General features: G+C 40.7%; 1 protein-coding gene across 1 annotated transcript in view; it reads right to left on the bottom strand.

The window, feature by feature from the left end:
- Nucleotides 1–12481, bottom strand: part of camkvb (CaM kinase-like vesicle-associated b) — a 40403-nt gene extending 27922 nt beyond the window's left edge. The window contains exon 1 of the mRNA XM_003442619.5: nucleotides 12168–12481. The gene's annotated coding sequence lies outside the window, so the exon portion shown is untranslated. The remainder of the gene's footprint in view (nucleotides 1–12167) is intronic.
- Nucleotides 12482–12895: the final 414 nt, after the last annotated feature.

Raw genomic sequence — 12895 nt, 5'->3', positions numbered from 1 at the left:
GGACTGTGTACAAATGGACGGACAACAGACGCGTGGCCATTTAATAATGATTAAAATCAATACACCTCATTTAAAGTCAGTAGTTTTTAGTTGGCAGCTACGATAGTTTTGTGCACAGACAGGCAAAACCTTTATAACAAAAATGAAATAAGTTCATTATTGTCCAGATAGCAAAAACTGTTTCTATAAATTTCCTTTTAAAAAATCTTTACAGTGATTTATATCTGGAATCCAGGAATCATCCAGGCAGCTCAAGGCAGAGGCCTTATTAGTATGCATGTACAGTACTTTGTTCTGACAGTCACATACTGTACACCCAACAAAACTATGCACAAAGGAAAGCATTACTTTTTCAAACAGGCTGGTCTATGTGTACTTTTGGGTTGGGTATTTTCTGGTGGACAGTAGATTTTTCAGAATGGAGCTTGTGAGGATAATTTATCTCTACTAAAGACAAAAAGCTGGAAAGTTAGTTGTTCTAGCTCAGCAGTTATAAAAAATATGGCACGAGGGCCTAAGTGGCAAATTTGTTAAAGAGAGTTAGTAAATTACCACAAATTCAATAATTAGATCCGACATTGCTGCAGTCATAAATATGCAGAATGTCTGCCGAGGTCTTTAAAACATTGCCACAGAGCAGATTAATTCAACCTTCATGTCCTATTTGAGAGAAATTGCCTTTATGCTTGTGCAAAGACTGTTTGTTAAAAAGCTTTTCTGCAGAGTCAGTAATCACTAGCGCAATGTAAACTAGAGATAATAACATTTTTGTCTTTGTTTGCAAAATATCAAAGATCCAGTTTGTAACATTTGCCACAGAAACCTACATACAGTGTAGTGTCTAAGTAAGTAGGTCATTTTTGCAATGTACACCACAGCGTCATCATATTTACCAGCTATTCTCTCTGGGGGGGCAGCAGGATGAGGAATGCATAATCTCCCTTGACAGAATGTTCATGAAAATTAGGATGGTGTCACTGCTGTATGCTTTTGGATGCTTAAAAAGAGAAGCAGGCTTGCACTGAACTTGTAGCTGCTTTACAAATAGCAGCTGAGTGGAGCAGCTACATTTCTCACCGTGCGCAGGTAAGCAGATGTTTGAGACACCGCCGAATGACTTTAAGAGAATTCAATTGCAAACAGAATCACACTGCTGTGGTTTACAAGTTCCACATGAGCTTAAGTGCAGTCTCCATGGTTACACAGTCCTCACATGGGTGAAATGGAACAAGAGCTCGATCTGTAAGTGATGACATATTCACGGTGGAGAAAGAACTTTGCCTTCTGGAGGGAACACACTCTAACACCTCAGACTGGGGTGAGTACGTGTTGAGACCCACCATATGGACCCAGTGAGGGATGATGAGCTGTGTCTCATATGGCCTTGATAGTCCCGGTGGAATCGCGCCTGCCCACCAGCCCAGGCCCACCTGGTCCATGGCAGAGCCAAAAGCAAAACTCATTCTCTGCTGGCGATACTTCCTGTTGCACACAGACAAGCGCTGAGCCACCCAAGAAACGTCATTCAGTTTGCATTTCCGCCAATGCTTAAATTGTTCTAGGCATTCATGCATGTTTCACACCCACAGTGTGATCACATTTGTCCTTCTGAAAGGAGACAAGAGTGCACTCCAACCACGTCAGATCCAGCACAGCACTCCAACTTAGTCTTACTTATTTTATTGTATGTACCAACGGATGACCCAAAAAGGAAGTTCATTAGATCAAACATATCTGGAAAAACCTTGTTAATTTAAGCAGATTCCTCCTCCATTCTGTGTACACAAGAGTTTGTTAAGTTGCAGGTCTTGAAATGTGGAATTTCTGCACAGCATATTGATACAAAGCAACACAACGAGCAGTTAATTCACAGCACATTAAACCTTTTATTCATTGTTGTTAAGTATTTGCTACAATTTAACAATTGATAAAGTAAATTACTGCATTCATTTTATTAGCAAAAACCCATTCTTAAAATTTTCATTCATGAAGTGAGGAGGAGATTAAGCGAAACAGGCCTTTATGGTCAAATAGCTGCTAAGGAAACACTACTAAGGAAAAGCAGCAAGCAGAAGAGATTTGTTTGGGCCAAGAAACACATGGACATTAGACCAGTGGAAATCTGTGCTTTGGTCTGATGAGTCCGAATTTGAGATGTTTGGTTCCATCCGCCGTGTTTTTGTGTGACTCAGAAAAGGTGAACGGATGGCCTCTACATGCATGGTTTCCACCGTGAAGCATGGAGAAGGAGGTGTGATGGTGTGGTGTGATGCTGTGGTAGGAAGGCTGGCTACCACAGCATCCTGCAGCGATATGCCATCCCATCCGGTTTGTGTTTAGTTGGACCATCATTTATTTTTTTAACAGGACAATGACCCCAAAGACACCTCCAGGCTGTGTAAGGGCTATTTGACCAAGAAGGATAGTGATGGATCGCCACATGATTTGGCCTCCACAGTCACCTGACCTAAACCCAACCGAGATGGTTTGGGATGAGACGGACAGCAGAGTGAAGGCAAAAGGGCCAACAAGTGCTCAGCATCTCTGGGAACTCCTTCAAGACTGTTGGAAAACCATTTCAGGTGACGACCTCATGAAGCTCATCGAGAGAGTGCCAAGAGTGTGCAAAGCAGGAATCAAGGCAAAGGGAGGCTATTTTGAAGAATCTAAAATCTAATACATGTTTTGAGTTATTTCACACTTTTTTGTTTACTACATAATTTCATATGTGGTCATTCATAGTTTTGATGCCTTCAGTGAGAATCTACAATAAAAATAGTCATAAAAATAAAAATAAAGAAAAACCATTAAATGAGAAGGTGTGTCCAAACCCTTGACTAGTAGTGTATATACATCGATAGGCTCATTATAGTAAGATAATAACTTGGCAACTAGTTACTCTCCAAAAGTGGTTAAAGCCTTGTTTACCCAACACTGTCATTAACAATGTCTTCATTGTACTTAATGTTAAATAAGAAGAGATTTTTGCCAAATATACTGAACACATATGCACACACAGATGGAGTAAATCTGTAACCTATGAGCTGATGATACAGTAACATAGTGCAACACAGATGAGTCCTTTGTAAATGACTGGAAAAGCACTACTTCTACATGTGCTTGTTAAAAAAACTCCTGTCTATTGCATTTGAAATTGATGGCACAACGTTAATTATAAGCACATATAAACACATAACGCCAACTATGGGAAACCAGCAGCACATTAATGCTTTGTTACATTGTATTGCAATTGCAATAACTTGCCCACTGAAATAGAGCAGACTCTACCAATAACGCTCATGTAATGTGACTAAAAGCTCCTGAAGAGTTGCAAAAAGGCCCTTGAGGTTACAACACTTCTTCATCCAGTGGCACTTTTTTGAACATGTACGGCAGATTTAAGTGTTCTCATTGCTGTTGCTATGTATCAGTGACAGAGTCCTTTAAAAGGACGCATGCTTCTTGACATGTGGCTCTCTTTTAATAATGCTCTCATGACGACAATGTTCCTGGCAGAAACAACATGCAACTGTTGAGGCACAACAAAGCCAGTCTGAAGTGACTGACTCATTTAACTCTTTGATGGTTGGTGGCAAATGAATGTATACGAATGTGTGCTGGGAAAACAGGAGCAGGTACACTAAAAACCCATGGGGTCGGTCCTCCTATGCTTGCTTGACCTTTTTTGTATAAGTTAATGTAGCCGGAAGAACAGGCTAACTGCAAAAAAAACCTAGAACTGGTGCTTCTTTACCTCCCACGTGAATGAAGAAAGCCTACCTCTGAGGCCTTTCTCCAGTCAGTAGTAGCTGTCTGTACCTAAATATACTTTCCTCTCTTTTCTTGCTTGGTCTAGGCAGTGATACAGTTAATCTCCTCTCTGTGTGCTGCTGCGCTCCATAAGAAGAGAATGAGAGGGAGAGAAGCGTATATACCACGCTGAGAAAACAAGCAGGGAGGAGTGGCGAGGGGCCAGGTGACTCAGAACATGTGACAGGGGGGTCATTGCGGTGGGAGGCAGTGAGATGAATGACTGAGGTGTGAATCCGAGTCGCTAATGGAGGCATCCACCCCCACCAATCCCTCTCTTCCTGAAGTCTGCGATTAGCTCATCTCCAGCCTAATGTCAGGCTACGCGGCTTCATCTTTTGAGCTAGGCGTTTGAATATTCCTGTTTTAATGTGAGAATCTGCAAAATTTCCAGATCTTCTCTGTGGTATTTGTTTATGCAACAGAGAAAACCAGATAAAGTGCACACATGGAAATTGTTCATTTCTGCTTTTCACAGGCTGTTTTGATGTACGACGGCTTGACCATTTTGCTTTATGTAAAATCGGAAACGCTTCCTTTTCACACTTCAGCAGCTAATCTGACCATTCACTCTGCCTGTTGTTAGTTGCCTTGGTTACACAGTCAGTGTGGCATCATAGTACAGTACTGCTCCTGCTCAACGCAGAGAAGCGCACTGAGCAGAAGGGTGTGTGTTGCACGCTGCATATTACTAAAATTGGAAGACTTTTTTTTCATCTTTTGGACGTCCAAGACGTTTGTTTATGTCACCAAACAGCGAGTAGAGATAAAATATTCATGTACATTACAGCACAGATAAGTGCTTCTGTTGTTGCCTTTCGTGCAAGAAGAGCAGGAACAGTTGTTTTGAATGATTTTTTATTAGATCTACTCATTCAAGTCTACCACCTGCTCCCTCGGCTCAGTTTCCCTCCTCCCTTATCTGTAGTCGAGTGGGATTCATTCAATGTGAAACTTCTACTTCTTATTGAAGAAGAAGGTTGTCAAATTAGCAAAGGATACAAATTTGCTCAGATATGGGACAGACTGAGACAAAACTACTGTCTGAAATCTTGGAATATGGCTGAACACCATCAGGATGTTATAATACAACAACATGTATGAAGGATAGATGGGTCTTTTGCAATGATGATCTTAGAACTATCACCTAAATGTGCAGTCCTGTTTGGCATATCGAAACTTATTATTGAGTTCGGCTCCTTGTTTACCTAAACACACTGTTTTGGGCCATTGTTAGCACTCCTACTGTTCCACTGTTCATGAACATCTAAATTTAGATTTACTTTAAACTTTCAAATGGAAAAACAAATATCTAATTGTAGCGGGAAATAAATATAAACACAAAACCACAAGATCAGCCCAAACCAATCTAATACCAGAGAAAGAGAGCTGACTCCAGCTGGGATATGTGCTGCAAAGCAAGCAAGTTCGGGATATCCTGGGTTTCATTCAACCCAAAATCCACAATCCCATTAAGTGGTGTCATGAGAGTGTTGTCAACTCTGTTTGGGAACCCAGGTGTTCTGAATCTAACTGTGAGAGGTGAAAGAGGCAAGTGTATCTGTGTATTTCTCCCAAGAACTGAAAGCTATATGCTGCATGCAAAGCCACGAGAGAAAACAGGCAAAACTGTTCCATCAATAGGGCACAAGGAGAGCATCTAACAATAGTTACACTTGTGTATTCCAGTGATTAAATATGTTGCTTTGATATATTCTTGTAGTGCGTAAGACAGTTTTAGCCTCAGTCTTTGTGCTGGAATCCTGACAGTATTAAATGATCCTGGGAGCATAATATATAGTCATAATTCAAAACAGTATGAAGGCTTACTTGCAGGTCTTATAGTGTCAACAAATGCAAGGCTTTAAAGCTCTAATCGCTCTGTCTTTTAGGATTATATCGCCATACAAAGACCTTTAGAGCAATGAAATGGCAGCTCCTGACGCTGAGAATTTATTTCTTTTATATAAGGTAAGTAGATGCTCATCAGGGAAAGACACTTTTTTGCATTTTTTTGTAAGAGCCCCTCTCATAAGCTGTCCACCGAGCTTCACTGGATCGTCTATGCATGTCGGTGCTTTTATATGCATTGATATAAATCATCTCGAACATAACTTTTCTTGAGAAGGTTGTGTTGTCTTAAACACTCTGAGAATAAGGATAACGAGGTTAATAAGGATATCAGCCATTAGATGACTTTCTGTTTTGCTTCTAAAAGTAAAAGGCTAGACTTCACCCACACAAGATAGGCAAACATGTACATTTAGCACCTAAAAAGAGTGCTAATTTCTTCAAGAGCTGAGACAGTGAAAATCAGATGTAAGAGAGGGAATAGTGGGCTTTTTTAGTGGATTTAGGTTTCTGTTCTGTAACCTCCTTTTATAGTCCTGAACTATCACTTGAGCATCACCCCAAGCTTTTGGCTTTGGGCCTCTGCTTCTGGGGTCCTGTTTTCCGGGCCCTCGTCTCCTGTGGTTCATTATACAGCTTTTTATGAAGTTGTGTAACAGCATGGTGTCAACTGTTTGCTTTAGCTTTCTCTCTCAAGGTGACAAATTGTCAATGTTGTGTTCACAACCAGTTTCCATGGTCCCCAAAGTGGTCAACAACCCCTCAGATACCCCAAGTTTAATGCTCTGTTTTATTGAGGCAATAAAGATAATGGCAGCTGCATACAAGTAGTCAATGCCAAGCTATTTAAACAACGATTAAAAATCAGAATCCTACTTCCATTTTAAATTACTAATTTGAGAATATACAATGAGACAATAGTGATTAAGCCTGCAGTTCACGTATGATTGAAGTTGCCTCCTTTAGAAAAAAACAAAATCCTTGCCCTCCTTTAACATTTCTGATTTAATTGCACACTGTCTTAAAAGCTGCCAGCTCTATCACCAAGCCTTTCCTCCCCATTCTCCTCCTTTCTGCCAGAAGCCAAAGCCGCAGTGTTGCACTTCTGAAAACTGCAAACTGACAAATCTGAGCTTGTCATCTTGCTTGAAATCCAGAGCGAAGTCAGAAAACACACACAGACAATACAGCCTGTTCAAGCTGAAATACGCCTCCGTTTGAAGGTGTCTAAAAAACACTTTCTATCCCTCAGGCTGAATTCAGACTCCCATTAAGTCCTGATTCAGGGGGCAACTCAAGGCACATCTCTACCCACGTGACCACGGAGACAAATGACCAGAGCGCCATTGATTGTAGTCACGCAACAGCCCCGTTGTATTCAGGTCCTGTCATGCAACTTTAATGAAAACAGATTGCCCCTGTCCTTCAACTGTGCAACATGCAACAGGGACCAGAGCCACATGTAGGCGAGACAATATTAAAAGAGACAGAAAAACCAATAACATTCCTCATGCGCTGAACACAACAAACATGAAAGTGCTTCATTTTTTTGTCCCAGATAATAATCTTGTTACATCGACAGTAATTTTTTTTAACTGATTTCAGAAATTAAAAGGAAATATCGTTAGAAATTTCAACACATTTCACCAGCGTTTTGTTCCATAGGGCAGAAACATACTGCAGACATGCAATGATGTGCAAAATGTCAACGTCTAAATTTTCTTTAGACCCTCAAATATTAAGGAAAACAACACTTTTTTTCAAGATGCAACACAACAAATCAACACCGCTTTAACCCCCTTTTTCTTCTTACTACTGTGAATGAGAAAATAACAGAGCAGGCAAAGTGGGGTGACAAACTGCCAAATGACAGCAATAGGTAGCCCATTACTTCTAATGCAGTGTGAAAAGGAGGAGATGTGCCAGATCAGGACCACACCAACGTCACTGCCTGATTTTTGCATAAGCAACTCAGTTGCGGATGAAAATGTCAGACAACGGCAGAGCGAATCAATCCTGAGGTGAAATATTAATCTGCTTCAATTTAAAATTCCCCTTTAAATTTTCTATTTGTGGATGGCCAGGCAGGGTGGCTCTTTGAAGCTTCACGGTGCTGTGGTAACCCTTTCTCTAAAGATGAGGTTTGAGGATAGAAACAACTCCTTCCTGCGTGATTTCCACATGGACACACTCTCTCAATTTATAAGGCTCTTAATTGTTTCCTCTCCGTAAACAGAGCCGGCAGCGTGACATGTTACAACACAACCACGCTCCGTGTCTTCCCCTGGTACGACCCATAATGACTCATGTCAACAACTTGTCCCAAGTGCCTGCAGATAAGAAACCAGCCTAATAAGAAAGCAACGGCGAGAGACTGACAATCCACAGCTGATCTGTTCTACAGAGCGTGCACTGGTGTCTTTTTTTTTTTCCCGTCAGCTTCTGCCTCCCTCATAACACCAAATTACAAAACACGTTGCAGTAAATAAGCAGAACTGCAATACTAAGGAGAAAAACAAACAAAGCATCTTAAAAAAGTAAAGGTGAGAGTAAACAATGATCCATGCGAGGCACTGCACAGTCAGTGGTGTGTGGAAGTTGAAACATGGACAAAAATAGTTTCCTGATACATATTGCATGTGCAACTACAGTCTGTAGCTCAGTGCTGTGGAAGTATCATTATACTGAACAACTCTTGAGGCGTGCAGATGTCAGAGCCTATTTTACAGCCTCTGAAAACTTGATGTCTGATATTAGACTAGGATCTCACGAGTAAAAAGACATCAGCTGAGATAGATTTCACAAAATAGTTTTAAGTTCCATTTATTAAATATTTTTTTTTTAAAATAAACTCATCTAATGTATATCATTAGAGCTCTGTGGGTGTGGATTCATTGGATTCCACTGATTGTATATGAAAGATGGACGTAACTACTGTGACTTTTAAAGCCTTGGACAGAGTAACTTGTAATTGTTGCATCTTAGTTTCTGAAGCCAGTCAAACCAGTCTGGACTCCAACATCACGTCATATTTAGTAAGACTTGAAGTGGTCAGGGAAGAGTTCTTTTGTGAGGAGTCTCTCACTGATTAGTAAGAATGCACTGAGTTCACTTTCCACAGAAGCTATGTCCATCTTTCATACAGAGTCTATGTGAAAAAGAAAAAGAACATAATTAGATTCTAAACACTGGATTGATGCACAAAGAGTTTTTTTGCATCTGCGTTTTCAAACAGAGTCACCCAACTTCAAACTGGATAGAAGGACAGAGAAAAAAAATACATGAAATGTCCCGTGTGATTAAAAAACAGAGGATGATGCTCAGTGCAGCTGACAGTCTGCCTGACGGATTTTATATTTTATGGATTTTATACATCGATGCGCAATTCCAGATGCTGACTGTTGCATGCCACACGTGAAAGTGATGATGGTCAATCCCACAGATGTATTTTCTTCTGCTTTTATCAGCCTCCCAATGTATAATAATAAATCAGTAATAACATTTATTATTATAACTGCTGTGAGGTGTGTTAACAGTCAGAGGATGATCTGGAAGGCTGTTCATTACTATAGGAGCTCTACCGTAGGAGCATACAAGGATTCTGACAGTCAACCAGTAATGTATGCATACACTGTATGCTCAGTGTACTCATTTTAAATGCAACCTCCCTCTCTGTCACAAACGTGAGCGTCTTCTCTTTCATGTTGAGATTAGCAGCTTAATGTTAGATGCTGCATTGCGTGACTGCTTAACAGCTGCCACAGGTATCACTGCAGGATTTTTTACTATAGTATCCCCCTTATTTTCCTCTCACTCACTTGTCACAGCGGGGTATTGATTCACTGTAAATGGAGTGCTACAAGCACGGATACAGCAGCCACTGTGCACTTAGTCTCTGACTTGGTGGTGTCACTTATTCCTGCTTGGCCGCTTGAGTCATGTGAGGCCAGCTTTGGCTTCAATTTGATGGGCGGACAGGAGCCGCAGCAAAATTAGGAAAGCCGTCAAATGAAGCATATTAATTTAAACAGGGCACCCTGAATCAGAGATAATAGTGGCAGCATTTGACGTATGTGGAAGTGGAAGTCAGCATGATTTATTTTGTTTACAGTATATGGTTTGCTGTGAGCATCACATCATATTTGCATGGCACCACATTTATGAAACTGAGGGTCTGCAGGCTGTTTGGAAATGGTTTCTAATGAGCAACAATGCATCATGCGATTTAATTTCCTCTCTGCTGAAATGTAGCATTTAATATGTTTGGCATGCTTATTAAGTCTGGAAAAATATTTTTTAAAAAGTGAAATAAGCAGTTTAAATGGTAAAAAATGTGTATCTATGAGGCATACCTCACATATGTGTTATGTAAAGTCAATACAACAGTCAGCCTCTGCAGTGGCTGAGTATCCACATGCTTTTTGATTCTGCTCTTCAAAAGGAGAGACCGCACTCACACGCTACAGTCCTCATAAAAACAGCCCGTCCCATCTCTTATTACTTTAGATCTAACCCTGCCACAGTCGGTGGATGTTTCTTCTAACTTAAGTCATTAAACTCCCCTCGCCCACTATGTTTATTTTCTCACAACACTGAAAACAATGTAATGAAAAATACCACACTGGGAGCATCTGTGTAAGCAGCACTGCCTCCTCCAAAATGAGCAAACTCCTCTGCTCCTCCTCATCACTGCATCACTGTTTCCACTTGTTAGAGCAGAAAAGAAATGCTATATATATATGATAATCTCACCGGTCCTCTGTGTGATATCTCACTGCAGTACATACCAATTTATGTACCAATATTGTGGCTCACTCTGTGTTCAGATCTACACACAGTACAGGCGCTCAGCTCAACTCAGCTTTTTATGTTGGTCTTGCACATTAGTGGCTCTCAACGGTCCCACAAAAATTTTAATGAGCACAAATAAACTATCTCAAAGACAAAGGATACAGTGTGATATTACATAATTGAATGTGCTGCAGTACTTTGAGAAAAAGCACAGATATGAATGAGCAAACCTCGTGAAAGTGATCCCACAGCTACTTCCACAGACCAGGGGAACCAGCTCTGCTCTTCTCCCAATTATTTCTATTAATTAGCAATGTTACTGTTGTCCTCGTAGATAAACCAACAATAACAGATTCGTACATTTGCATTTGCCTTTTTCAAAGCAGTCTCTATTGTGCCACAAGCTCACGCAGAGTCAAGAGCAGTTGCAATGCAAAGTTGGAGCAGCTCTCTCCCCGGAGATCTAATTGTGTACAAATTGTGAGGCTAGGTGGTAATCTGCTGCACTTTCCTGCTGCCACTGCGGCCACATGGGGTTAAGCGGAGGTCTGGACCTCTTCTGGGACTAAACAAATCATTACATACAGCTCACCAGGGCATCACCCTCCTTAAAGTACCTTAAGGACATGAGTTAATGATGAATGGCATGACTCTATAATGGAAATGCTGTAGTATTTATTTTCCTATGTAATTCTGAGTGTGATTCAATCATCTGGCAAGGGTACGGCTTCTATCCATTGCTAGCTGTTCTTGAGAGATCCTGATTTCAGCATAAAAAATAAAAAAAATCAAAGATTTCCAACAAAACTAAACTTAATTGAATTAATACAAAGGTCATCAGTGCAATTTAGTGGTTTAAATTACCGCTAAACATTTGCCCCTCATGACATATGTGAGGCATAATAAAAAACATGTCATTAATCAACTTTTTGTTGATTAATTTGACCGGATTTGACCCGAACACGACAGGAAGGTTAAGTCATTTTTTTACATTCACATCTGGAAGTTTTCATCTGCTTCTGAGCAATGACAGAATAACTTAAGGTAAATCTCGTTCAACAGCAGGTCTCAACATTGGAACATTATTAACCTTTGACATGTCACCGTTTGCCAGCGTTTTTTTCCCCACGGTGAAAGTTTGCTCTGCGGAGCAGCAATCGCCAACACTGATCGTTTTATGATTTCATTTATCTGGGTGATGTGAGAGCATCTCCTGCACGTTCAGCATCAGCACGCACTGTGCATGTATTTGTGCCGGGGGAGCCAGTGACGATAGAGTGCTGTAATAAACTCTGGGAATAGAAACTAGAGTGAAACTTGCTGTTAAGAATAAATAAATAATTAAACAAGGATTAGAGGTGTTAAGGATTCCGGTTCATTCTTCTATATTCTTCTTATTAGCGGACTTTGTTACATATTCAAATCCAGCTTTTTTGTGGATGCGATCACTAATGAAAAAGTGTTAATGATGTCACATAACTTTATTAAATATATATATATATACATATATATATATATATATGGATATATAGTCACCAAAATCGTCAGGTTGCAATAGTCAGTTTATTCAGCACATTCTACAGAACAAACCCAAATGTTTGGGTTTACTAAACAGATCGATAAAATAAAACCTGTACGTGGTCGCTTTTTCCCCTCTTTTCCATTCCAAAATGTGGACGGCTATTCAGAAAAGAAAAAAAAACACCACAACTTACCTTGACTCCAAATTCCGTCACTAAACGTAGGATCCAGTGCCTGTCAAAGTCGAGTCTGTCCTCACTCCCCACTCCTATTACACTTTACGTCCCTGTGAAGTTCAGAGAAATAAAACGTACTTCTACAGCCGATTCTAGCGCTCCTGCAGCCTGTGGTACTGTACCATCTGTTGTGCCCGTGTGCGTCGAGATCTGCACGGAGAGCAGGAGGGGAGATAGGAGGAGAGAGGAGGGGAGGAGGGGAGGAAAGGGAGCGAAGGGTCCGGAGAGCACGGCACAGCGAATAGGACACAGTGGGTACGGAGGAGGAGGAGGGGGGCGCAGAGACAGGAGATAATCTCAGATATACTGAAAGAAAAGAAGTAAGTTAAAAGAAAAAAAGTGATTTTAGGGTTAAAGGATTCAGCGAGTTGAGATATGTAACCTTCAGATAGGCTCACTCCGTTGTAACCTCGAGTGATTGATTGACACATAAAAGCGGTGTGAAAGTATTATGCGTGTGCAAGTTTGCTACCAGCAACTGTGTTAAAAAAAACTTAGCCGTCAGAACGGAAGGGAACGCCGGGTGCTGGTGATGTAATGACACGAATAGAAAAAAACTCTGACCGATGTGCTGGCAGCAAATCAGAGCCATGAAGCTTCTGCTATGGCTCAGTGTGATGGACTGATTTACCTTGATTTACCGAGTACGGAAACAACACTGACAGATTTAATGATCTTTATATTTT

Source organism: Oreochromis niloticus, linkage group LG5 (assembly GCF_001858045.2).
Source record: "Oreochromis niloticus isolate F11D_XX linkage group LG5, O_niloticus_UMD_NMBU, whole genome shotgun sequence".
Taxonomy (NCBI): Eukaryota; Metazoa; Chordata; class Actinopteri; order Cichliformes; family Cichlidae; genus Oreochromis; species Oreochromis niloticus.
This window is presented reverse-complemented; position numbering and strand designations above follow the sequence as displayed.